The sequence below is a fragment of the Equus asinus genome, chromosome 8 (assembly GCF_041296235.1).
Source record: "Equus asinus isolate D_3611 breed Donkey chromosome 8, EquAss-T2T_v2, whole genome shotgun sequence".
In the NCBI taxonomy this organism is placed as follows: Eukaryota; Metazoa; Chordata; class Mammalia; order Perissodactyla; family Equidae; genus Equus; species Equus asinus.
In genome coordinates, this window is record NC_091797.1 from 23,223,679 (window position 1) to 23,249,573 (window position 25,895).

Sequence of the window (25,895 nt, forward strand, 5' to 3'; positions counted from 1 at the left end):
TTATTTATGTATTTTATTTATTGATTGATTGTTGTTTGTGAGGAAGATTGGCTCTAAGCTAACATCTGTGCCAGTCTTCCTCTAATTTTGTATGTGGGACGCCATCACAGCATGGCTTGATGAGCAGCATGTAGGTCTACACCCAGGATCTGAATCTGCAAACCCTAGGCCACCAAAGCAGAGCAGATGAACTTAACCACTATGCCACCAGACTGGCTGCTCCAAATTGTTTTTATTTAAGAAGGCTAAAACAATATGAAATGTTTTGTTCTAATATAAAAATGTACTTGTGGGGAGATGATAAAATTACAGTTTGCAGTGGTAAATACCATGTGAAGTTTTTAACTGAGAATACTTTGTAAATGTTAGGAAGCATATCACCTAAGAAGTAAAATTTGAGATAAACTTAGAAGAAGGGATCCTCTATGAGTGATTAATTCAAACAACAATATACGTAAAGTCAGCAGAACGCAAAAATGAACAAGAAACAGTCCTTGTCCTCAAGAAGCTCACAGTTTAGGTTAGGTTGTCACTCCATGTATGCTGTATAACAGCTTCCTAAGCCTGTGGACCATATTTCTGTTTAATAGTGAAAAGGCATTTTAATAAACAGTTTATAAGAAATCAATTCATCTGTCAAGTGGAGTTAGATTTTACCACCTAGATAATTCTGAACCACAGTCAGTGTGTGTGAATGCAATCCTAGCACCCTTTGTGTTTCACAGAAAATCATAAATCTGTCTGTTTTGCACTTTCTCTGCAGAAGTCTTGAGTTTGACCCTAAACCATTATCCAGAGCCGTTAATGGGTAAAACCAATGGCAAACTAATAACTTAGAATCTTAGAGCAGTAAAGGGGCAGATCTTGAGCCTTTGTTCATGCTGTCCATGCTGTGCACTGAAATGTAAAATGTTATATGTTTCTTTTTGCATTATTATTTACTCTGGGTGGTATATACAAAATTTTAGAATTTTAAATTTGAGTGGTTCTAGAGATCACATAGCTCTTCAGTGGCAGAGTGTGCGCTGAGACCCAGGCCTCTTGATACTAGTCTGGCTCTCTCTTCCCACCAGTCATATTTGGCTTCCTAATTTAGTGGCCATGAGAGATTTAATTGTGCTGTTCTTAAAATCTTACATGCGGTTTATTTAGTTGTAGATGCGTGTAAAATGTTTCCTTATTTAGTTGTGGGAGTTTCCTCTACCTTTGTATCTTCCTAGGCTTTTGACTTGTTTTTACTTTGATTAGATTTGACTGATCGTGTATGATTAAAAAATTATTTATGACATTGACTTAAAAATATGTCATTTTGTAGACTTTCTACCCAACCTACAGAGAAAGCGCCTAACTTAGGTTCTGAGCCAGTGGTTTTTTTGGCAGTGGCAATGAAAATATGTTTCCACTCCCAAACAATCAGCATTGGGTGCAGCGTCCTATAGTATCACACCTGCCTTGTCTACTCTCAGGGCTGTCTTGAGGCACCTGGGAGTTGTGTGTCGCAGCACTTAGAAAATCAGAAAGTGCTATTAACAACATGTTGCATGCATACATTCATGCATGAATCTTCTGATTAATTGTATGCTTGAGACTTTTTGTCATCAGACATTTTGCTACATGAGCTTATAAATTGGAATGGGCCAAAAATGTGACTGGGTCAAGGAAAACACTTAAATCCAACAAGGCCTTACTCATAGTAAAATTATGGAGTGAATGGTGGGAAATAACCTAGAGTGTTAGTGCCTTAGAATGTGAATGGAAATAATAGGTGGATTTGAAAGTCTTTTTGTTTAATGTCTAGCCTCTTCATTCTTTTATCAGTGTTTATTGAGCACCTAGAAAAGACTAGGCACTTTTTTAGACATCACTGATGTTCACAGTAAGACAAGATGCTGTTGCTGTCCTTCAGGACCTTACAGGGGAAGGCAGTTACAGACAAGATATAACATAGAATAATAAATGTTTGTATTTTAGAATGCCACATGAGTGACTTTTCTGGAAACGGTATAAAATCTTGGTTAAATTTTTTCTGGTTTAAATTTATTAATATTCTCTTGGTTGACTTTCTAAATTTTTAAATATATATTATGCAATATGTAATATGTTTAAAATATTTTGAGATGTATAATATATAAACTATTTTTAAATATATAAACTGTATTAAAAATATATCTATATAAAGCCTTAATACCTAAAATATGGGTCTGTTCTATTTGGTAAGCTATCCGAACATTCCTTCCCCGACTACGTTAATATTAGAGAGCTCTTAAGGAAAGAGCATTGCTGCTGTCACCTTGTTGTTAGTCCTTGGTGCTAGTGTATCTTAAGAGCAGAAACGGGTTTGAATCCTATCTCTGCCACTTATTAACTCTGGAACTTATTTGTGCCTTAGTTTCCATGTCTGTGAAATGGGAATAAAAATATTACCTATCTCATAGTTGTGAGGAGTGAATGAGTTAATATGTGTAACAGTGCTCAGATGAGTGTCTGGCATACATTAAAGGCTAAGTGTTAACAGCTATCATCATCAACATTGTCATCATCATTATTATTATTATTATTTGGCAGAATAAGACTAAATTGAGTAAGATTTCTTTTTTTTTTTAATTTTTCTCCCCAAAGACCCCCAGTACATAGTTGTATATTTTATTTGTGGGTCCTTCTAATTGTGGCATGTGGGATGCCACCTCAGCATGGCCTGATGAGAGGTGCCATGTTCGTGCCCGGGATCCAAACTGGCAAAACCCTGGGCCGCCAAAGTAGAGCGTGCGAATTTAACCACTTGGCCACGGGGCCGGCCCCTTGGGTAAGATTTCAAGAATGGATTTTCTCGTTCTCAAGCCTTGAAAATTGCTCTAAACTAAAGGTAGAAAAGAAAGGAAGGAAACTGAACCTTTGTTGATCATCAGCTATGTACCAGACAGTGGACTAGCATTTTACGTGCAGTCTCATTTAATCCTTACACCACTGCTATGAACCAGATGAGACAACAGGCTCAGGGAAGTTAAGTAGCTAGTATAGGGTCTTGTACTAGTCAATGGACATCATGAGGATAACTGGTCTCTTGTTACTCTACATCCTGTGCTCTTGCCTTCCATGACACCACAAAGCCTGAGAGTTCAGCAAGTTTCACTAATAGATGCTTGTTGGGGACTTATTTCTAATGGCCATTTAAAGGGATGTCATCTACATTTTTATTTTGTTCCTACTGTAGTGGTTTGTTTTATATATCTGTAATTCCATACCCCCCATTCAAAAGTATATTATAGTAGTTTAAATGATATGTAAGTGGGACCTAGGTGGAAAATATTTGAATGTATGGAGTTTTCTTAATAGTTTTGAGAATTAAGCTGACTTATTATAATTTCCCCATTGTCAAGATCACCATCAAAATTATTGAAGTCATTACTCTTCAGGTTAATAGCTGTTTCATAGGGCTTTTAAGCCTGAACTCTATGTAGTTCTATATCCTAGGTGCTATTTAGTATAGAACTGGTTATTGTGGTCAGCTTTTGGGGAGCATCCAGAATTAATTCAGATAACTTGGATTTAAATTTAATTAAGTTAGCTTTTAATCTTTTGGTGTTCTTATATTGAAAGTATAGTTATTTGGATAGGAAAGAGGGAAATTTTATTAATATAAAGCCACCATTCGTACAGTGTCAGTTTAGTTTTCTGAATAAGGTTCCCTCAGACCCCCAACCTAGAATGTGTGGAAGTTGTAAGCTCTTCATAAAAGTATTTGTGCATTTCCTGGGTTTTACCATCTTACAACCACTTCTGCCTCCTGGACCCATGTTTTCTTGTCATGTGCCTCTGATGTACACCATAGGGCACCCAGATGTGAAACTTGGCTTCTCTGATTTTCAGAAAGGCCCCATTCACACAGGGCATTTGTGGGTTTAGTGCACCTAACTGAAGAAAGGAGGCAAAATAGAGGTGTGGTGAGCCTTACATTGCATTAATGCAAACAACTTCTTAGTGAGGCAGCCCTGTTCTTAAAATGTTTTCAGACCTCCCTTAACCTGAGAACTTCACCCCCACCTAATCCCAGCTTTGCTCCACTATAATAACTCCTCTTCTCTTCCTTTCCCTCTGCTCATCATTCTTCTCTCTGTTCCTTTCAGAGAGAAAATAACAAATTCCTCCTCTTGTCTAGTTCAGAGCAATTTCCCTTTCTTGACAGCCACTCTGGCATCTTGACAGCCATTCTGCAGGGATCCATCCACTCAGGGGGACTGGACGTGAGAGGTGGGGGACCCATATTGGGAGAACATATTTTCACAGAGAAAATTCCTTCTAAGAGGAAGTCTTGTGTTAGTTATTAGGATGACAAAATAGAGAATTTTTCGTCTTGCTTCATGGCAGCTGATGGCATACTAATCTCAAGTTTTATTGAGTCCTACTTCCTGAATAAAGCGTCAGAAACCTAAAAAAATGATTATACGTGCAATTTGTCCGTATCCTACACTCTAGATATCTTTGACGAATATAATATCCTTGTGTATAGAAGGTATGCTGCTTTTAAAGAAGCATGCTGCTTACCTCAAAGTCATGAACTCATTTAACACAGAGGAGCCACCTCTTGGTGTCTTTCGTTTTGATATTTTAGCTTTTGATACTCAAGTGTTTTGTTACCATGAATTTTGTTTTTCTGGCAATTTTGAGTTGTTTGCAAAGACAACATTTAATCTTTAAGACCTAAAACAAATGCAAAAGTACATGTTTCAGGAAGCACACTTTCATACTTCCACTTATGAATCAGCCTATTCCTAAGTGACTGAATCTTTGATTGCTCTTAGCTGAAAAAAAGACCACAGCTTTTTCCACTCTTTTACATCAGTTTTGTGGACTTGTAGTGAGTTTACTAAACTGCACTGTAATATACCAATCCTTTCTTTGAATTTATAAATGAAATTCATGAAATTGCTTTTCTCTTACAGATTGTTTTCCCCCATAGGTAACAGAGAAGAGGAAACCTAACCAATGACTATGGAATAATATGGAAGAAGATGGAAAAAACTTGTTTAATGGGTAAGAAATTAAACTGTAATGAAAAGTTATTAATGAAAACTATTCCTAAGAGTGTTATGTATGGCCAATCTGTAATACATGGCTGAGGTTGGAATACTAATAGGGTGAGTGATGAGTGACTATCTTTGTCTTATCCCCATTCTAAACTTCCACCCTCTTCTTTGTTAACTGTTGTGAAGTTTTCAGTACTATGAACTAACTTAAGCTAAGAGGGACACAGCCATATCTAAAGGTAAAGATGAGACCTGGAGACCAGCAAGCATACTTAAACAAGCCTAGAGTAGGTCTTGAAGGTTATGGTGGTTGGATGGAGACTGTCTGACGTGACCTATCAAGAATATCAACCACCCCTTCTTCCTCTCCAAATACTGCCAGCTGCTGTGGTGTTCAGCTCAGCATGGGGATCCCATTCATTGAGGCAGTGCAGGTTGTATGTCAGATGATAATCAAATAGGATTCCAGAGAAAGCTCAATAAGAGATTTAACTAAATTTATGAAATATAAAATTTCTTAATTACACCAGTCCATACATTCTTATTGTCAATAATTCAAGCATTATAGATAACTAAAACCCTCTACCTGAATCTTAGCCTCTTCCCAAAGTACATAGGTGTTTCCTATGTATTTGTGCAACCTTCTTCTTTGCCTAGTGGTTAAAAACTTGAGCTTAGAAGCCAGACTGGTTTTTTTTGTTTGTTTGTTTGTTTTGGTGAGAAAGATTGGCCCTGAGCTAACATCTGTTGCCAATCTTCCTCTTTCTGCTTGAGGAAGATTGGCCTTGAGCTAACATCTGTGCCAGTCTTCCTCTATTTTGTATGCAGGATGCTGCCACAGCTTGGTTTGATGAGCAGTGTGTAGTCTGCACCTGGCATCCAAACCTGTGAACCCCAGGCTGCTGAAGCAGAGTTCATGAACTTAACCACTGTGCCACTGGGCTGGCCCCAAGGAGCCAGACTCTTTTTGACTAGCCACTGTTGACATTTGGGCAAGTTAATGTCCCTGTGCCTCACTTCCTCAGGTATAAGGTGGGGACAGTAAATGCCCATCTCATAGCAATGTTAAGGATTAACTAGTTAATCCATATAAAAAACTTGGAATAACGGCTAGAACATTTTGAGTGTTCAGTAAGGGTTAGCTCTAATTCTCATATGTGTCCCAGTTAGCATTTCTATGTACCATCTCTCCACAGAGGAAGCTTTTTCTGATCTACTCCAAGAGTTAAACCATCTTGGATAAGGTTAACTGTGGTGGCAATGATTTTTAAATTTTTCCATCAAAGTTTTCTTTTTGGCTGCAGACTTCGTTTCTCCCAGAGTATGGTCTAGACTATGTGTGAGAATAGAGTTACACACCTTCAGGTCTCATTGCGTGTCTTGTGGTATAGATGATGGTGACAGGCAGATATGAATAAACAACTGTCTTCAGGCTGTGGTGATCTGTCTTGCCATAAAAGTCTCTATGTCAAGCAGGACTCACTATTCTCTTGTTTCCAGATAGCCATGTCAAATTTTCCATTAAGTCTATTTTGAAGGACAAGTCTTGTTGAGTTTCTTTTGTTTCACAGCATCATAAGAGTTTTGAAAATGTCTTTGATATCTTTTCCATGGCTTGTCAGTATTAGGTGGTGCAGACAATTACCTATTTTTAGAAGGAAGGACACAAACAGTCATCCCTTTTTAACATGTTCCTCCTGTGTTGTTCTGGGGCTCTATTAGATTATATGGACTATTCTGTCTGCTGCGAATATTTTAGAAGACTAGTGTATAAAAGCGGAAGTTAACATTTACTGAGTATTTATTATGTATCAGGCACTGTTTTAAGTGTTTTACTCATTTACTCGTTATCTCATTTGATCCTGTCTTCCACTTATGAGGCAGATGCTGTTCTCTTCATTTTAAAAGCAGAGAAAAGTGAGGCACAGATTAAGTCACTTGCCCAAAGTGGCATTGCAAGTGACAGCTTCAGGATTCAACCCTAGGTCCTCTGCTCCAGGACCTGAGCTTTGGGGTTAATACACTCATAAGGTTTGCTGAGGTGGATGTGAATTTAAATAAGACAATAAGCCAAATATCTCCTGAAAAAGTCACCATAACTGTTTTTCCTTGCCTTGGGGAAGAAAAATTTGAAATCATGTATCTTAAGTATAGGAAAAATGACAGTGAGATGATTATGTAAATAATAATAATAATTTTTTTATTATTTGTCTTTTGGCTTTTTTGAGGAAGATTGGCCATGAGCAAACATCTGTGGCAATCTTCCTCTATTTCTTATGTGGGATGCCACCACAGCAAGGCTTGTTGAGTGGTGTAAAGATCTGTGCCTGGGATCCGAATCTGTGAACCCCTGGCCATCAAAGCAGAGCATGCGAACTTAATCACTATGCCACTGGGCCAGCCCAATAATTATTTTTAAAATAATTACTTTTCTTCTCCATACTTAAATAAATACAGCTGGGTTTTTAAATTTTTTTAAAGATTGGCACCTGAGCTAACATCTGTTGCCAATCTTCTTTTTTTTTCCTTCTTCTTCTCCTCAAAACCACCAGTACATAGTTGCTTATTGTAGTTATAGGTCCTTCTGGCTGTGCCATGTGGGACACCACCTCGATGTGGCTTGATGAGCCGTGCTAGGTCCGCACCCAGGATCCAAACCTGCGAAACCCTGGGCGGCTGAGGGCGGCTGAAGCAGAGCGCGCGAACTTAACCACTCAGCCCCCGGGGCAGGCCCCCTACAGCTGCTTTGATTACAAATCATTTCCAGTATATAGACATCGCCTGAACCTAGCTAAGGACCAATACATATTTAAAAGGGATTAGAATGCTTTGACTCGTAGGTTACCATTTAGCTGCTATTCATAGAAATACGCAGATGGAAAGATTGAGCTGTGCAGCAGTTTGGAACTGATTGGTAATTGGAAATTGCTCTTTGTCTGTTAAATAATATTTGAATGGCAGACAGTAGAAAGTTATGCAAGGGAAGAAAAGGCAGGAGAAAGGTAACTTGTGGGTCTTATAAATAGGATGTCCTTGTAAGTGATGGTCTAGAAAGTAAGTGTACATTAACAATTGACATTTATATGGGAACTGGAAGGAGTTGTAGTATGTGGTTTTTGTTCTTGGGTCTGTCTTGTCAAAGAGAAACGCTGGCTTTTCTTTTCTTTAAGTAGTTCGTTTCCTGTTGAAATATGGTAAAGTACAAAGAGGAAGGACATCTAAAGTGACAAAAAGTACACTGATAAAATGTCTTGGCTTCCCTGTAAAGTGTGGCTACACATAGCCTGTGATGTTTTCCTCTCTCCTCTCTCCATCTTTTTAAACTCCATTCCCTTGTTTGAGAATCCTTCTAAATGTTGATCAAAGTTAAGCTTTTAGTGTACATGTCTTTTACAACAGTGTCATAAAGAGTGGTCCAGGGGCCCCTGAGGCTCTTTCAGGAGTCAAAACTATTTTCATAACAATACTAAAACATTACTTGCTTACTAGTTTGCAGTAGAATTTTCCAAAGGCTACATGATGTGCAACCAACTGAATACAGAAACAGATGGGAGAATCCAGCTGTCTTCCATAATCCAGATATTAAAAAGATTTGCAAAAAGATAAAATAAGACCACTCTTCTCACTAGATTTGCAGTGAGAAGCACTGTGGTTTCTTTCTACATTAGAACATGACAGTGACCCTCATGTGGGCCAGAAAGTCATGGTGCCCTCTCCAGTGATTGGGTAGACTGTGAGTGCTGGCCAGTGCCCACCACCTCCCTATGGATTCTAGTGACATCCTGATAGATTGAGGCTGTGTCTCCCAGTCTAGAGAACTGAAAATTCTAGTCTTTTTTCATAATTGTTCTACAGGGTATGTTCCAGATTATAAAGAACTGTGGAAATCTGGACTTAAAGGAGAAAGGAGGGGGTTTGGTTTTACGTAGGAACACAGTCCAACCTTTCCTATGACCCCACTGCTATCTACCAAATTTGGAATGTTCTTTGCATTGGTTGCTCCCAACTTTGGGAGTACAAAAAGGACCTTTCAGGACAGCCTTTTATTTTACAGTACTAATTGAGCATCTGCTGTGTTCCAGTCCTGTTCTAGGGGCTGGAAATAAGTCAGTGAACAAAATAAAAGCAGAAAAAACTCTACTCTCATGGAAGTTCCATTCCAGCCTTTGAATCCTTTGCCCTAGTCACAGCTCCCTCGTCAGGGGAATTTCAGAGTTGATGACAGCCACTGTGGATCTTGAACACTGACTGGTGTTTCTCAGTGGCTGAATGCTAAGGATAGTGGGAACTGCTTGAGATTTTCTGATTTTTGATTATTAAAAAAAAAGGCATCAAAAGGTTTGGGATTTACATGGAACCCCAATATAGCAATTAAAGTGGATCTATCCAGGCACCCTTGTAGTTGTTTTAATCTTATTTTGTTTTCAAAGTTAGTGCCACTTTTGTCAAGCAATTTAACTTTAAAAAGATTAAATACCAATTGATGTTAAATTTATTCTAGTTTTTTTTTATTATTTGAAGAAAAATGTTCATACATGCAGAAGATTTTCCTTGCCTGATGAGTTGCTCCCAAGACCCTGTAATTTGTTTAATAGACTTTTATACAGAAAGAGATTACTTGGCTCATTAGACTGAGTCACTTAATAATGACTTGAAGGTTAACTAATGCAACCATCAGACTCCTGCTCACCAGCTGGATGTCTATCATATCACTCACTAACTTCAGCCGTTTCCAAATGCAGACAATTGGGAATACCATTAGAATATTAATGGAAAAAGAAACTGACATTCAAAATGTGAGTGACCAAAAACTGTCTCTAACGATTATTTTAATTTTAAGATGCACTTTAATAGAAGCTTTTTTTTTAATTGGATGGCATTTGGCCTTCCCTTCATTGAGGGTGTGAAATGAGTTTTTTAATAAGAATGCACCAAATGGCTGTTGTCTGTTCAGCATTGCTACCTGCCAGGCGCCCCATTCTTAGCTGTGCTTGGTGTACCAAAGACTAGACCTTGTAAGGTTCAAATGAAACCCCAGTCTTCTGCCAAAGTGGGAGAGACATAGTCATTTGGCTGCTCAGGGCTGAGCTGGGGGAAACTGTGAAGGATCCTTTCAAAGGTGTCCAGCCAACCTCTTTTTATTTTTAATTCCACATCTTACCTCTACCTTCAAAGGTATGTGGAGCCTCTAATTCCTGAGCCTTTCCAGGTTCTGAAGTTCCAGCCAGGTTGCTTGTTTCTTTCACCCTGGGGTGGTCCACATGCTCTTGCTGTTACACTTTCCATTCCTCCATTTACATTCCATATTCCAAGATTTTGATGATACCTCTTATGTGCTGTTGTGTCATCTTCTCCCATTCTTTCTGTCCTTATAAATTTTATGCCCTTTTTTTGCGCTTTACTGTGATATTACTGGGATTTTGAGAGGAGAGGAGGTAAACGTGTGTTCATTCTACCATGTTTTACCGGAAGCCCAGGTTTTAACATAAATTATTGAGTGCTTGTAACATACCAGGAATTGTAGACACTTGATCTTTTCTCTAATTTAAAAATCTCTTCAAATTCTATTAAGGTTATAAAATTCATTCACATTATTGTTATTCACCTATTATTTTTTGAGCACCTTCTATATGCTGGGCACTATCGCATAAATTATTTCATCTAATCATCACATCAGTTCTGTGAGGCATATAGATAATATACCTCATTTTAATGAATACGGAAACAAATTTAAAGGCACAGCTGTAGTAAAAGGTAACACCAGGTTTGAGATAGGTTTCTAAAATGAATATGCTTTCTATTACACTATACCTGTATCAGCTCACTATTGGATATTAAATAGATAGCTGTTGTGGGAATACAGCATTGGATGAAAATGCTGTTTTTGTTTAATACCATGATAATATTTAAGATCTGTGGTAGATCTAGAAAGATAGGCCTCATTAAGGTCAACTAGCAGTTAAAGCAGTAATAATGCAGGAGTGCAGTGTGAAGGGCCTGGATTTGGAGGGAGAGGTAGCAGTAGTAATGTGGAAAGTAATCAGGTTTAAGAAGTTGGGGTAGGGGGACATTTGAATCCATTCTCTTAAATGAGCTGTTGTAACAAAGAACCTAGATCCAAGTCTGGCGCTTTCATTGCTGAGTATAAATTGGTAGGCTTTGGTGACTGACTTGACTGTGACATGAATAAGGAGTTAAAGAGAATGTCCAAGTGTTCAAGTCAGGTGCATAGAAGTGCCATATCTAGGACTGAGGAAAGGTGGGGAGAAGTACAAGGGGAAATTAGTAAATTTAAACATTACATGGGAATTTCTTGTTTCTTGGAGTTATGAACATCTTGCAAGTTTTCTGTATTCCTTTCTTTGTTTTTTGACATTTATATGAATGTCTGTAATCATATTATACACTATTATAGAAAGATGGCTTCATTCAGTCACATTGTTTCTTGATAGGTAATATGTGCTTGTATTTTTGAGTAATCTTTAGTATTTTTAAATCTGTAGTTTGAAGGTCATTCTTTTTTTTTTCTTTTTGAAAGCAAGTACTCTGATTTCATTAGCACACAAAGTGTTTTTTTGTTTGTTTGTTTTTGTTTTTCTTGTTGAGGAAGATTAGCCCTGAGCTAACCACTGCCAATCCTCTTTGCTGGGGAAGACTGGCCCTGAGCTAACGTCCATGCCCATCTTCCTCTACTTTATATGTGGGACGCCTACCACAGCATGGCTTTTGCCAAGCGGTGCCATGTCCACATCCAGGATCTGAACCGGCGAACCCTGGGCCACTGAGAAGCAGAATGTGCGAACTTAACCGCTGCGCCATTGGGCCGGGCCACAAAGTATTTTTACAAATCAATTTTTAAAAGACCAAGAACCCAATGTAAAAGAGATGAATTGACAGTTCACATAAAGAGAAAAAAAAATCAATAATCACCATAATTAAAGGCATACAAACAAAATATATATGTATATATAATTTTTCAAATGTCAGATTGAAAATTATTTAAAGATGTGTTAATCCTCAGTATCAGGAAAACATGCACTCTCATACTACTGGTGGGAGGTGAAGGAGGAAGTATAAATTAGTGCAAACTTTTTGAAGGGCAGTTTGATGATATCTATCTTAAATTTAAATACATATATCACTTGACACAGCAATTTGTCTTCTGTAAATTATTTCACAGACACACTTGCATAAGTGAGTCATGATATATGCCCAAGAATATCCATGGTGCATTGTTTGCAATAATAAAACACTGAAGGTAGCATAATTCTTCACTTGCAAGGGAGTTAGTTAAATGAATTATGCAGTCTATATCATAGAATATGATACAGTCTTTAAAAAGAGTGAGGTAAAGCCAGATATATGGGAAAATGCCGAAGATACATTAAGTTAAAAAAAAAGCAAGATGTAGAGTAATATGTATGGTAGGATTCAATTTATATTAAAAATTATGTTTCTAAATGCATAAACTATTCCTGAAAGTGTGCCCCAGAAGGATGTTCAGCCAGCAGTAGTTACCTCTAGAGAGGCAACCAGGGATGGACAGCAGAAGGAAAGTTTTACTCTTGGAATTTTTATATTCTGTACACATATTTTATCTTTTTAAGTATATAAAATTAATATGAAAAAAGAAGGACTCCAGTTCTTTGCTAAACCTATAATGAACTTTGCTTTACATAATTAAAAGAAAATATTTTATTATGGAAAATTTCAAACTTTATCTATATCATACCCTCCCACTTTCTTACCCTACTTATGGATTATTTTGAAACAAATCTTAGACATTATATTATTTCATCCATAAATATTTCATTATGTGCGTCTAAAAGATAAGAATTCTTTTTTAAAAAACATAATCACAGTAATTATCACACATATAAAAATTAACAGTAATTCCTTAATATCACCAAATATGTAGTAGTCAATGTTCAAATTTCCTCTATTTCATTTTTAAAAATAGTTGGCTGTTTGAATCAGGATCCAAATAAAGTGTGAACATTGCAATTAGTTGAGTGAATCTCTTCCTCTTGCCTCCCCTGTTCTCTTTTTCCTTTCCTTGAAATCTGTTTGTTAAAGAAACTGAGTCTTGCCCTAGAGTTCTCTCCAGTCTGAATATTGGTGACTGTGTCCCCTGTTCTCTTTTTCCTTTCCTTGAAATCTGTTTGTTAAAGAAACTGAGTCTTGTCCTAGAGTTCTCTCCAGTCTGAATATTGGTGACTGTGTCCCCTGTTCTCTTTTTCCTTTCCTTGAAATCTGTTTGTTAAAGAAACTGAGTCTTGTCCTAGAGTTCTCTCCAGTCTGAATATTGGTGACTGTGACCCAGTGGCGTCAGTTAACATTTATTAAGTCCTTCACTCTGTTCTTTGTAAATTTATAGTTAAATCTAGGGACTAATTAGATTTAGGTTATATTTCTTTGAAAGAAATACTTAAGTGTTGGTGTATATTTCCATCAGGAGGTGAATAATGTCTGCTTATCTGTTTTTGTGTGATGTTAGTAGCCATTGATGATCAGTGCCTAGGTCCACTAATTCGTGAGTCTTCCATAAATGGAACTATTAGATAGTGGCTTTGACCAATATATTAAGTATTCTAGGGTATACAACATTTAGATACAGATTATTTTAAATACTTTCTCTCTTTTTATATTGTCTGCAACCATTTCCATTGGTGTGCTAGTTTATCTTTGGACCCTTTCATCGTGATTTAAAGTCCTCTATTTGATCAGATAGATCATCTTGTTTTTCAGACCCCAATTTAAAAGTTACTTTTGCCTTTTCAGTTTTTATCAAGATATATTTTCTCTTCTGAGGGTGTGTAAAAGGAATCTTAGACATAACTATTAATTTGTCAAAGAAAACGCTAAAGTAGAAAGTTGTTTGTTCATTCAGTCACATTGTTTCTTGATAGGTAATATGTGCTTGTATTTTTGAGTAATCTTTAGTATTTTTAAATCTGTAGTTTGAAGGTCATTCGTGCAATCTTTCATTCATAAGTACCTGCTATTTTCGTGGCAGCATGTCTGCCTCAGGTCAGTTACAGTTGTGATGTAGTCAATTACAGAGCAACATGGTAGAGCTGAGTAAGGGAAAGTACATATGTGAGCACACAGAAGGTACCAGTCTTGGAGGGTAGTGGAAGGCTTCCTGAATGAAGTAACGCTAAACTGAAATGTGAAGGATAAAGAAGAGTCAGTCTAAGGAAGGAGTGGGTGGCCAGGGTAATGATGAAAACATTCTAGCGGAGGGAGCAGCTTGTGGAAAGACTTAGAAGTGAGAGAGAGCAGTTTTTTAGGGGAACTAAAAATAATTTAGAACACCTGGAGCATAGCTGTGGCGTGAGGAAAGAGGGATGGGCTAGAGAGGTGTGCAGAATCAGACCACAAAAGACTTCATGAATGATGTTGAGGAGTTTGGGCAGGGAGAATTGACATATTTGGGTGTTAGGCTGAATGCAGGGAGACCTATTAAATGACAATTACAGTAATGTGGGCTAGAATTGATGCTGGTCTAAATTAGATTAGAGGTAATGAAGCTGGAAGTCGTTTTGTTCATTCTTTCAGAAAATAATTACTGAGCACGTGTTTTTTGATAGGTGCTGTTCCAGGCACTTGGCATTCAGCAGTGACCAAATAGAATTCTCTGCTCTCATGGAGCTTATAATCTAGTGGAGAGAAAGACAATAGATAAAAATAGATACTATGTTTAGATAATGGTAATTGCCAGAGAGGAAGATAAATCAAGATGGAGGATGAGGATAAGGGAGTGTTAAGTGGAGAACAGTTTTATACAGAGCAACCAGCAAAGGCTTCACTGGGAAGGTAACACTTGAGCACGCTTCCGAATGAAGTGAGGAAGCAAGCCATGTGGGTATATGAGGGAAGAGCATTTGAAGCAGAGAAAACAGAACTGCATAGGTCTTGAGATCAGAGAGTGTCTGTGTGTTGGAGGAACAGTGAGGAGGCCAGTGGCTGAAGAGGAAGAAGTGAGGAGGAGAATAATGGGAGATGAGGTCAGAGAGATAAGGGGGGTCTGATTATGTCGGGCCTTATTGGTTACTGTAAAAAGTGTGATGGAGAGAAATAGAGTCAAGATTTATAAGGAAGAATCAATAGGATTTAGGGATTGGCTGGATGTGGGAGGTGGTGAAGAAGAAGTCTTGATCACTGAGATAGGGGACACAGTGATCTCATAACATGAACATTTTAACTTCATTTAATAGAATAAAGCAGCTGGAGCAGACAAGCTTAGATACCTATTATCATGCAAATTTCCTTTTTTATTACAACATTGGGGAAAAGGTAATATTGATTACACCTATTATGAAGGGGAAAAGTCTCTCACCATAGAATGGATTTTCCTTCGGTTTTGGTAGATCTCTAATTAGCGACAGATTTGACTGTTCAGCAGCCAGGAGAATGCCTGAGTGATGGGCAGCAATGCTAGGCTAGATACAGATGGAGACCTTAGGATTTTGAAAACCACCCCTGACACACTACCATATTCTATGTGCGTGCATGTGCACGCACACACACACACACCCTATTTGCATTTGGTCCTTATCCACAGTCTTTAAGATGTCTGCTAAATTCCTGGTTGACAGTAACCTAATTGAATAGTATAGCAGCTGCTTCTACTAAGAGAGAAATCATTGTGGTTTTGTGTCTGTAGTAAGCGTGGTTTCAGGAGATGCATCCATTCATTGAATCCTCATTTACTGATGATCTACAGAAATCTCTGTGTGATGCCTGGGTGACAAAGATGATAATGACATGGTTGTTGTTCCAGGTCTCAAGGACTGGCCTGGACTCAGTGCAGCCCCAAACTAGAAATGGGCACCAGGCATGGAAAGAGAGAGCTCCAGGATAAACCCTCTAGTTCTGATGTGAATGGGAAAAGAGACTTACAACACTCGGAGAAAGAGTGGTAGAAACTCCCCTCTTTAAACAGTTTCTCTCTGTTCTCTGTGCCCCAGCCCCAGGCAGTCTTGTGGTGCTGATGCAGTGACAGCAGCAGGGACCACAGATGCCTAAAATGGGAGGGGAGGGGAATTTTCCTCTCCAGTTGGAGAGGCAGTAGTCTTAAAAAGGTAGGGTGAAATCCCATCACCTTTCTCTTTCTCTAGCTTCTTGCTGCCTAGCCTCCAAAATGTGTGGTAGAATGGGATAACAAAGGCCACAGCTTTCTGGCTGGAAGACAGAAAAGGGGAGCTCCAAGGAACTGAAATTCCCTGGGAGATAGTGGAGAGGGAGGAGTTTGGGAAAGCAGCCCCGTCAAGTTGTTCCGGAACTCCTAGGCTCACCCCAGACAGCACATGCATGAATCTGGTCCTAAACAGCACACCACAACTTTGAGAACTCAACTATGAGATAAATCACTGTCCAGATCCTAGACTGGCCACTGGGTAGCGCTCATGCCAGACAGATCTGAATAGCTCTGCAAAGGCTTTGAATGTGGAACTCATATTTAAATCATACCCCACAGAAGGCTGGTGGGAATTTGTGGCCTGAATCCAACCAGGTTAATTGCTTGCTAAAACAAAAATATCAACATTTTCCGTAGGATTTAACAAGTCTCAGAGTCTCATAATACTCAAAATGTCTAAGATAGAATACAAAATTATTCAGCCTACCAAAAAAACCAGGAAAGTCTCAACTAATGTAAAAAAGACAGCCAACACTGAAATAATACCTCTCCCCTGCATGTGGATTATGCGCTTCCCTTCAGTTTGTCTGGCAAGCCTAGGCTACATGCCCATTGGTGGACTAATCACCATTGCCAGGGAGTACCATGTACAAACTGGCTGAGACTTCTTAGGAACCACCTCTGGAACTAGTGCTGAGGTCAGCTTCTCCTGAAACACATAGCCTTACAGAGGAAGAGTGGCTAGTCAGGGTAAAAAAACAACTCTTACTTTCACACTTCATTAAAACTTATCTATGTGACTTGAGTCCTTAGATTTTAAGGGACTTTTCTATAGTAAGATACAAAGAGGATTGAAAGGAAATAACCTATCACATGGCTCAATACAAATTTTATTAAACCCATTGTGTGTTTTGCCTTCGTGTATGATTTTTTCTATTTTTATTTTTTAGGCAGATGGGTAAATATGCCTCAAGGCCAACTGTCCCTTTAACACTGAGATGAATAATCAGTTGAAGAATGCTGATGTAGAGAGCCACACCTTAGCCTTTGTAGCTGAAGATGACAGCCACTGACCAGTAATTGCTATCTAGCCAGCGGATCCCCACCAGCTGCCCACACTGGTCTGAGATTTGTAGCTGCAGGCTCCGTGTACTGAGTTTGGCACAGTTGGCACCTGCCATCCTCTCTGCAGAAAGAAATAGTCCAGGTGCTCATCAATGCTCCCTAGATTTATCTGCCACTGTGATTTCTCTGAGTCCCCAGTGGTGCTTTATCATTTGAAGTTTTGCTTTAGTATATCTTCAAAGTGTTTCTTTTTCTTGTTCTGCATGAATTATCTCTCTTCAGCTCATCACACAGCAGCTCCTTGGGAATGCAAAGCAGAGAATTTCAGAAAGCATGCTTGAGAGAGAGGCTACTGAAAGTGGTGGAGCTTATTAATATTACAAGTTCTTAATGCCTTAAGTGTGTCAAGTTTTGAGTTGTACAAATGAAAAAGGAGTCTGAAAGAAGGTAATTTTTTAAATTGTAAACAAACCTACAGCATTAAAATGGCAGGATCAGATTGTGAGGGACTAAGCAGTTGGATTTTACTTGAAGGGGTGTACAATGTTGTGATTTATAAGAAATATATATTTGCTCTTTGTCCACAGTACCTGGCTCACAGTTTCCAAAACTCTTGGAATTTCCTGAGTGCTGAGAGTGATAAAAGTGACTTTTTTTATGTTAATAAGGTGACTTTTGGAAAGTACCTAAGGATGGGGGCTGGTTGCTCATGGAGCAAACTGTGTAATTAGAGGGTTGGAACTTTCAGTCCCACCCCTTGACCTCTGGGGAGGAGATAGGGGCTGGAGGTTGAATCAATCACCAATGGTCAATGATTTAATCAGTCATGCCTACGTAATGAAACCTCCATAAAAACCCAAAAGGATGGGGTTTGGAGAGCTTCCACACTGGGGAACCAGAATGCTTCCATGTGCTACCATGCCAGCCCTCATGCTTGACAAGGACGGAAGCTCCTGTGTTCGGGACCTTGCCCTATGTATCTCTTCATCCCCGCTGTTGATTTGTATCCTTTAATATCCTTTGTAATAAATTGCTAATCTACTGAGTAAATGGGTTTCCTGAGTTCTGTGAGCTGTTCTAGTAAATTAATTGAACCCAAGGAGACGGTCGTGGGAACCTCTGATTTCTAGAGTGCGTCAGGAATATGGGTGACAACCTGGACTTGCGATTGGCATCCTGAGTTCGACTGCGGGTCGTTGGAACCTCCAATTTGTAGCCAGTTGGTGAGAAGCACAGGTAATGAATGACCTGGGCTTGCAATTGACATCTGAAGTGGAGGGCCGTCTTGTAGGACTGAGCCCTTTGACTGTGAAGTCTGATTCTATCTCCAGGTAGTGTCAGAATTGAGTTGAATTCTTGGACACCCTGCTGGTGTTAGCCAGGTACTATGGGTTAAATTTTGTCTGCTACAATTCTTATGTTGAAGTCATAACCCCCACTACCTCAGAATGTGACTGTATTTGGAGATAGGGCCTTTAAAGAGATGGGTAAGTTGAAATTAGGCTCTTAGGGTGGGCGCTAATCCAACCTGACTCGTGTCCTTCTAAGAAGAGGAAATGTGGACACCCTGCTGGTATCCGACAATTGCTTGTTGGTGTGGGGAAGCCTCCACATGTTGGAATTGGGTCCAGGCACCTATCTTAAGGTAACTAATAAGAGAACAGAGTAATAATTTGCTGAAAATTACCTATACATTACCTTTATAAGATGCAACTAAGGGGAAGGGGAGTTTGTGTGGGTCAAGTGGAAGGATCTTAGCAGAGAGCAAGCTAGTCATAGTCCTGACTTTGTTGGCAGTGTCAGCTTGTGATCTGGAGCAAGTCACAGGATCACTCTATATAATGACTGTCATTTCTTGAGCGCTGTGTGCCAGGTATTGCTCTAAGCATTTTACGTATGTTAACTCATTTAATCCTCACAACAACCCTATGAGGTAGAAACTATTATTGTTCCCATATTATGGATAAGGAAACTGAGGCCCAAAGAGAGGCCCAAGGTCATATACAACTAATAAGGACAAAGCTAGAATTCCAAACCAGGCAGCTTGGCTTGACTTTAACTTCTATGCTGTACTCCCTCTCAGTTTATGTATAAATGACACACTAAAAATATGTACCATAACTGTGTTAACAGAGTTGTAGGAAGCACAAAATGAAATAATAAAAGTACTTTTAATGAGGAAATAATACTGTACAAAAGAAAACTTAACTAGTTTTAAGTGTACAATTCCGTAGTGTTAAGTATTTTCATTGTTGTGAAACAGATCTCCAGAATTTTTGCATCACGCAAATCTAAACCTCTATATACTCTTTCCCCCTCTTTCCTCAGTCCCTGATAACTACCACTGTACTTTCTGTTTCTATAAATTTGACTCTTTTAGATGCCTTCTGTAAGTAGAATCATATAGTATTTGTCCTTTTTTTGGCTAGCTTATTTCACTTAGCATAATATCCTCAGGGTTCGTCCATGTTATAACATGTGTCAGAATTCCTTCCTTTTTAAGGCTAAATAATATTCCATGGTATGTGTATACCACAGTTTATCTGTTCATCCATCAGTGGACATTTTTCTGATGATTAATGATGTTGAGTATCTTTTTATATACCTGTTGGCCATTTGTATATTATCTTTGGAGAAATGTCTATTCAAGTCCTTTGCCCATTTTTTAATTTGGTTATTTGATTTTTTTGTTGTTGAGTTGTGGGAGTTCTTTATATATTCTGGATATTAAGCACTTATGAGATATATAATATGAAATATTTTTTCCCGTTCTGTAGGTTGCGTTTTCACTTTGTTGATTGTGTCCTTTGACATACAAAAGTTTTTAAGTTTGATGTATTCTTACTTACCTATTTCTGCTTTTGTTGACTGTGCTTTTGGTGTCATATACCAGAAATCATTGGCAAGTCCAATGTCATGAAGATTTTACCCTACGTTTTCTTCTGGGAGTTATATAGTTTTACATCTTACATTTAGGTCTTTAATCTACTTTGACTTAATTTTTGTATATGGTGTAAGATAAGGGTCCAACTTCATTCCTTTGCAAGTAGATATCCGGTTTTCTCAACACCGTTTGTTGAAGACACTCTCCTTTCCCCATTGAGTGCTCTTAGCACCCTTACCAAAGATCATTTGACCATATACACAAGAGTTTGTTTCTCAGCTCTCTGTTCTATTCCATTGGTCTATGTGTCTGTCTTTGTGCTGGTACCACACTGTTTTGATTCCTGTAGCCTTGTGATAGGTTTTGAAATCAGAAAGTATGAATCTTCCAACTTTGTTCTTCTTTTTCAAAATTGTTTTGGCTCTTTGGAGTTCCTTGAGGTTCCATATGATTTTTAGGATGTAAATCTAGGATGTATTTTTCTGTTTCTGCAAAAAGAAAATGCCATTGAGATTTTGATAGACATTTCATTGAAGTGGAGATTGTTTTGGGTAGCATGGACATCTTAACAATATTAAGTCTTCCAATCCACGAACATGAGATGTCTTTCCATGTGTTTGTGTCTTCTTTCATTTCTTTCAGCAGTGTTTTGTAGTTTTTAGTGTACAAGTCTTTTACCTCCTGGGTAAGGTTTATTCCCAAGTATTTTATTATTTTTTTATGCTATTGTAAGTGGAATGTTTTCTTTTTCAGATTGTTCATTGTTAGTGTATAGAAATACAACTGACTTTTGTGTGTTGATTTTGTATCCTGCAACTTTGCTGAATTTGTTTAATAGTTCTAACTTGGGGGATGTGTGTGTGTGAAACCTTCAGGGCTTTCTACATATAATACCATGTCATCTATAAACAGAGGTCATTTTACTTCTTCCTTAACAGTATGAATGCCTTTTAACTTTTTTCTTGCCTAATTGCTCTGGCTGGCACTTCCAATACTCTGTTTAACAGAAGCAGTGAGAGTGGGCATTTTTGTCTTGTCTGGAAAAGCTTTCAGTTTTCACCACTGATGTTAGCCATGGGCTTTTCATAAATGACCTTTATTATGTTGAGATAATTTCCTTCTATTCCTAGACTTTTGAGTGTTTTTATCATGAAAGAGTGATGAATCTTGTCAAATGCTTTTTCTGCATCAGTTGAAATGATCATGTGGTTTTTGTTCTTCATTCTGTTAATGTAGTGTATTACATTGATTGATTTTCGTATGTTGAACCATCCTTGCATTCCAGGAATAAATTCTACTTGGTCATAGCTTATAATCCTGTTAATGTGCTGTTGAATTTGGTTTGCTAGTATTTTGTTGAGGCTTTTTTGTGTCAATATTTGTTAGGGATATTGGTCTGTAGGGTTTTTTTTCTTGTAGTCGTTGCCTGGCTTGGGTATCAGGGTGTTTCTGGCCTCATGTAATGAGTTTAGAAGTATTCCCTCCTCTTCAGTTTTTGGAAGAGTTTCAGGAGGATTTTTGTTAATTCTTTGCATGTTTGGTAGAATTCTCTAGTGAAGCCATTTGATCTTGGGCTTTTATTCGTTGGGAGGTTTTTGGTTACAGATTCAGTCTCCTTACTGATTATCAGTCTTTTCAGATTTTCTATTTCTTTATGATTCAGTCTTCGTAGGTTGTGTGTTTCTAGGAATTTTCCCATTTCTTCTACGTTGTCCAGTTTGTTGGTGTACAGTTGTTCATAGTATTCTCTTATAATCCTTTTTATTTCTGTGGAATTGGTTGTACTGCCCCCTCTATAATTTCTGATTTTGGTTATTTGAGTCTTCCTTCTTTTTTTCTTAGGTAATCTAGCTGTAAGGGTTTGTCAATTTTATCTTTTCAAAAAAACAACTCTTAGTTTCGTTGATTTATTTTCTGTTGTTTTTATATTCTCTTTTGTTTCTGATCTAATCTTTATTTCCTTCTTTCTGATATCTTTGGGTTTAGTTCTTTCTTCTACTTTCTTCAGGTGTAAAGTTAAGTTGTTGATTTGAGATCTATCTTTTTTTAAATGTATGCATTTATAGCTATAAACTTCTTTCTTAAAAGCATTGCTTTCACTGTATCCCACAAGTTTTGGTATGTTGTTTTTTCATTTTCATTTGTCTCAAGGTATTTTCTAATTTCCCTTGTGACTTCTTTGATGCTTTGGTTATTTATGAGTGTGCTTTTTAATTTCCATAGATTTATGGGGCTGGCCTGGTAGCGCAGCAGTTAAGAGCTCACATTCCGCTTTGGCGGCCTGGGGTTTGCTGGTTCAGATCCTGGGTGCAGACCTGGCTCCACTTGGTAAGCCATGCTGTGGTAGGCGCCCTACATATAGAGTAGAGGAAGATGGGCATGGATGTTAGCTCAGAGCCCGGCCTCCTCAGCAAAAAGAGGAGGATTGGCAGCAGTTAGCTCAGGGCTAATCTTCCTAAAAAAAATAAAATAAAATGAAAATAATAGTATCTGGCTGTTTTAGGACTAGAGAAGTTGTGAAAAATACTCGATACTTGGTGTCACCTTACTAATTACTATTATTATCATATGACCATGATTCACATTTTCTCAACAGCATGGGAGCCTTCTTAGACTGTACTTAATGTGATGATAGAGTGAGGTAAAGTATGAGAGTCATAGGAGCAAAGTTGGTAGTTATAAACTTGAGAATCATAGGGTCAGACATCTTAAGGACGTCAGAGACCTGAGAATGCCCCATACTACAGAGGAACTCATGAAAACCTAGATGGAACAAATTTCCTTTAGTTTCCCACTTTGATTTCTTTATGGTGATGGACATGCATCTTTCAGTATTTTTAGCTATTGAAATATGTCAGCATTTTGCCTTTAAAGCCCTGTTTGTTGATATGCCAGTGAACCTGCTAATATACACAACACATTTTTCTAGTTCTGTATTCATTTTAGCATCATTGGCAGTGTTTTGTCAAAAGGGCAGAATTCTACAACAGCTTTTTAAGAGACACTGCCCAGACAGTTTTGAAATCAGACACTGAATTGCCTGGGCTAGGTTAATAAATGGGGTTTTCCAGATGAACTGTCAGCCCACTCTTCATTATTTGACCCATTCTGGTGTACAGAGGTCTCGCTACTGTTTCTTACATTTCCCTTCCACCTGTACTGTGATAATCTTATCCATTTCTACCTTATTTGTGCCTAGATCCTCACCTGTGATGTGTGGCAGGTAGAACAGAATTCTCACTCATACCAATGAGAACTAGAGAGAGAAAAGCCTTGGTAGGTAGGTGGTTCATGTGGAATTTTTTGCGCTTGAACTAGTTGAAATTGTAGTTCGAATTTCAAACTAGAGTCACTTTCCAAAACCTTGTATTATTAGAATGTGGAAGAACCGTTGGAGCAATGTTGCATGGAAGTGCTTAAACACTTTATCGCCTATTAATTCTAAATTACTTCTCATTTATTTCAACTATAAGAACTAATGAAGTAACATTTTATATTGAATAAACAATAACAAAAATTTACTTCCCTGGGCCGGCTCCATGGCCGAGTGGTGAAGTTTGTGCGTTCCGCCTCGGTGGCCCAGGGTTTCACCGGTTCGGGTCCTGGGCGCGGACATGGCACCGCTCATCAGGCCATGCTGAGGTGGCATCCCGCATGCCACAACTATAAGGACCCACAACTAAAAATATACAACTGTGTACTGGGGGGCTTTGGGGAGAAAAAGGAAAAATAAAATCTTCAAAAAAAAAAATTTACTTGCCTAAACATAGGTCTAAATTTTTCATTAACTAAAATTCAAGTCAAAGACAGAACACCACCCCACAAAACAAAAGGTGGGGGCCAGAAAAGGTAGCTGGAAGTACTGGAAGTACCACAAGATCTTCAATCACAAAAGAATAAAAGCAATATTGAATTATGTTTATTCTAGCGTTTTAAGATATCAAAGTAGTCAATTGTTTGAGTTAATTGAGTATGATGTTGGTAATCCTATTTTGACTCGTTCTGTGCCTGAAGCATACTGCTTGGTACTTCATAGGTGAACTCTCAGTAAATATTTATTGACCAGATTACTTTCTAGTGATAAAATATTTGTTGCCAAAAATGTCCTTTCATGGAAGCTGGTATCTGTGAACAATACAGTCCTCATAATAGCACTGAATTTCCAGTTGAAAGACACTAACTTCTTTTAAATATGTCACTTTGTTGGGAGCCATTGACAATGGTATCCTTACTATGCTTGTTTTCTCTCTGCAAGGAGTACACCATGTGTGTGAACTATCTAGAAAGGCAACTCTCTTTAAACATTTGACTTTTTTACCTGCATATACCAAATTTTGTTTATGCTAAGACCTAGGCATTTACTAGTACCTATGTAGCTAGGAAAGCATGGCTGTCTTGTAAAGTGTCCTTCAAAGGAACTGGAACTGGAGAAGAATGAGTTAAGTAGTCATTGCAGAATTTCAGAAGATAATTTTCTCTGCTTAATGCAAAGCAGTTCAGTTTATTTATCAAAGTGAAGGAGCTCCACCTAGGATTAAAAATCAACACTGGCAGCTAACATGAGTAAAAGATGCCCAGGAAAGATTTGGGATCAAGTTCTTAGTTTTTCTCTATATCAAGAGCCCTGGGTAAGTAGTGGTAAAAAGTGGTTTGGCTTTTGCCTAAAGGAGCTTGGACTGTGATTCGGAGACCAGATAAACGACCGAAGGCTATGGATAATGGGGCGTTCTTTGAGGCAGAGATTCACTGTATAGTGGAGTGGTCAGGAAAAGCCTTAGGGAAATGATAGGACCTAAGCTAGGCTTTGAAGGATTAGTTAGAGGAGGCAGGATATTATTGCAAGGAGGTAAAGTGGGTGTTCTCGGGACTTTTGAGGAAACTGTGAGTAGACAGTCTGACTGTTTGGTTGTAAAGAAAGGGTATGAGATAATATTGAAAGCTAGTTTAGGGTCAGATTGTGTGGAATACTTTTGAAGGTCTAGCTAAGGAACTTGGACTTTATCATACAGGTAGTGGCAAGCTGTTAAAGGTGGTAGTTGTGGGGTTTTTTGGTTTTTCATTTTAATTTGGAGCAATGGCTAATGTGAAGTATAGATTTAGAAGCTCAGGAGAGCTAGTGGTGAAAGGGAATGATTAGTTCAAAAATAATAACACGACTTTTTATAGCTATAAGGCAGGTTATCTTGTCTGGAGGTGCCTGTCATACTCTGAGGTCCATCAGTTGCATAAGTAGCACCAATGTATAATAGTCTCTTGGCCAGTCAGCACTGGTGCTTCATACTGCTTTCATAAATTTGAACTATTTGCAAATCTGTTCTGTCTACCCTACTATTGTCTCTCTTTCTACTATTAACTTACTATTTATTTGAATAGTTTCAAAAGTATAAACTAACATGGAATTTCTGCAGGGCTTAAAGTAGACACTAGATTACCAAGACTAACTTTCCCAAGGCTTGGAGACCTGTGATCACTGGGAGGATATATGAGTCTTACTCTGAATTTAGCTGTAGCCACCACTAAAAGAATCCTAAAGAATGCCTAGAAGACATAGCTTTACAGGTAAGTTTTACCAGATTTTCATGGAACAGATAAACCATGGAAAAATTAAACAGTTTCAGAGAAGAGATAAAGAGGCAAAGCTAACCATCTCGTTTTTTGAGGTTAGTGTTTTTGAGGTTAGCAGAATCTTGTTATAAAAACAGAAAAGGACAATAGAAGAGAATGAAAGACTAATCTCACTTCTGAATATGGATATGAAAATTCTAAATAAAATATTAGC

At 38.2% G+C, this 25,895-nt stretch overlaps 1 protein-coding gene across 7 annotated transcripts in view; it reads left to right on the forward strand.

Annotated features, from left to right (window-relative positions):
* The window catches only part of USP49 (ubiquitin specific peptidase 49), an 85,795-nt gene that overhangs the window by 28,181 nt on the left and 31,719 nt on the right, over positions 1-25,895 (forward strand). For 4 of the 7 annotated variants that reach the window (XM_070514950.1, XM_044776663.2, XM_070514952.1 and 1 more), the window contains one exon: positions 4,958-5,031. The exons of 1 other annotated variant lie outside the window; for it this stretch is intronic. The gene's annotated coding sequence lies outside the window, so the exon portion shown is untranslated. Of the gene's footprint in view, positions 1-4,940; positions 5,032-25,895 lie in introns of all 7 variants that reach the window. 2 more of the 7 variants (XM_070514953.1, XM_070514951.1) reach the window with 1 other exon arrangement.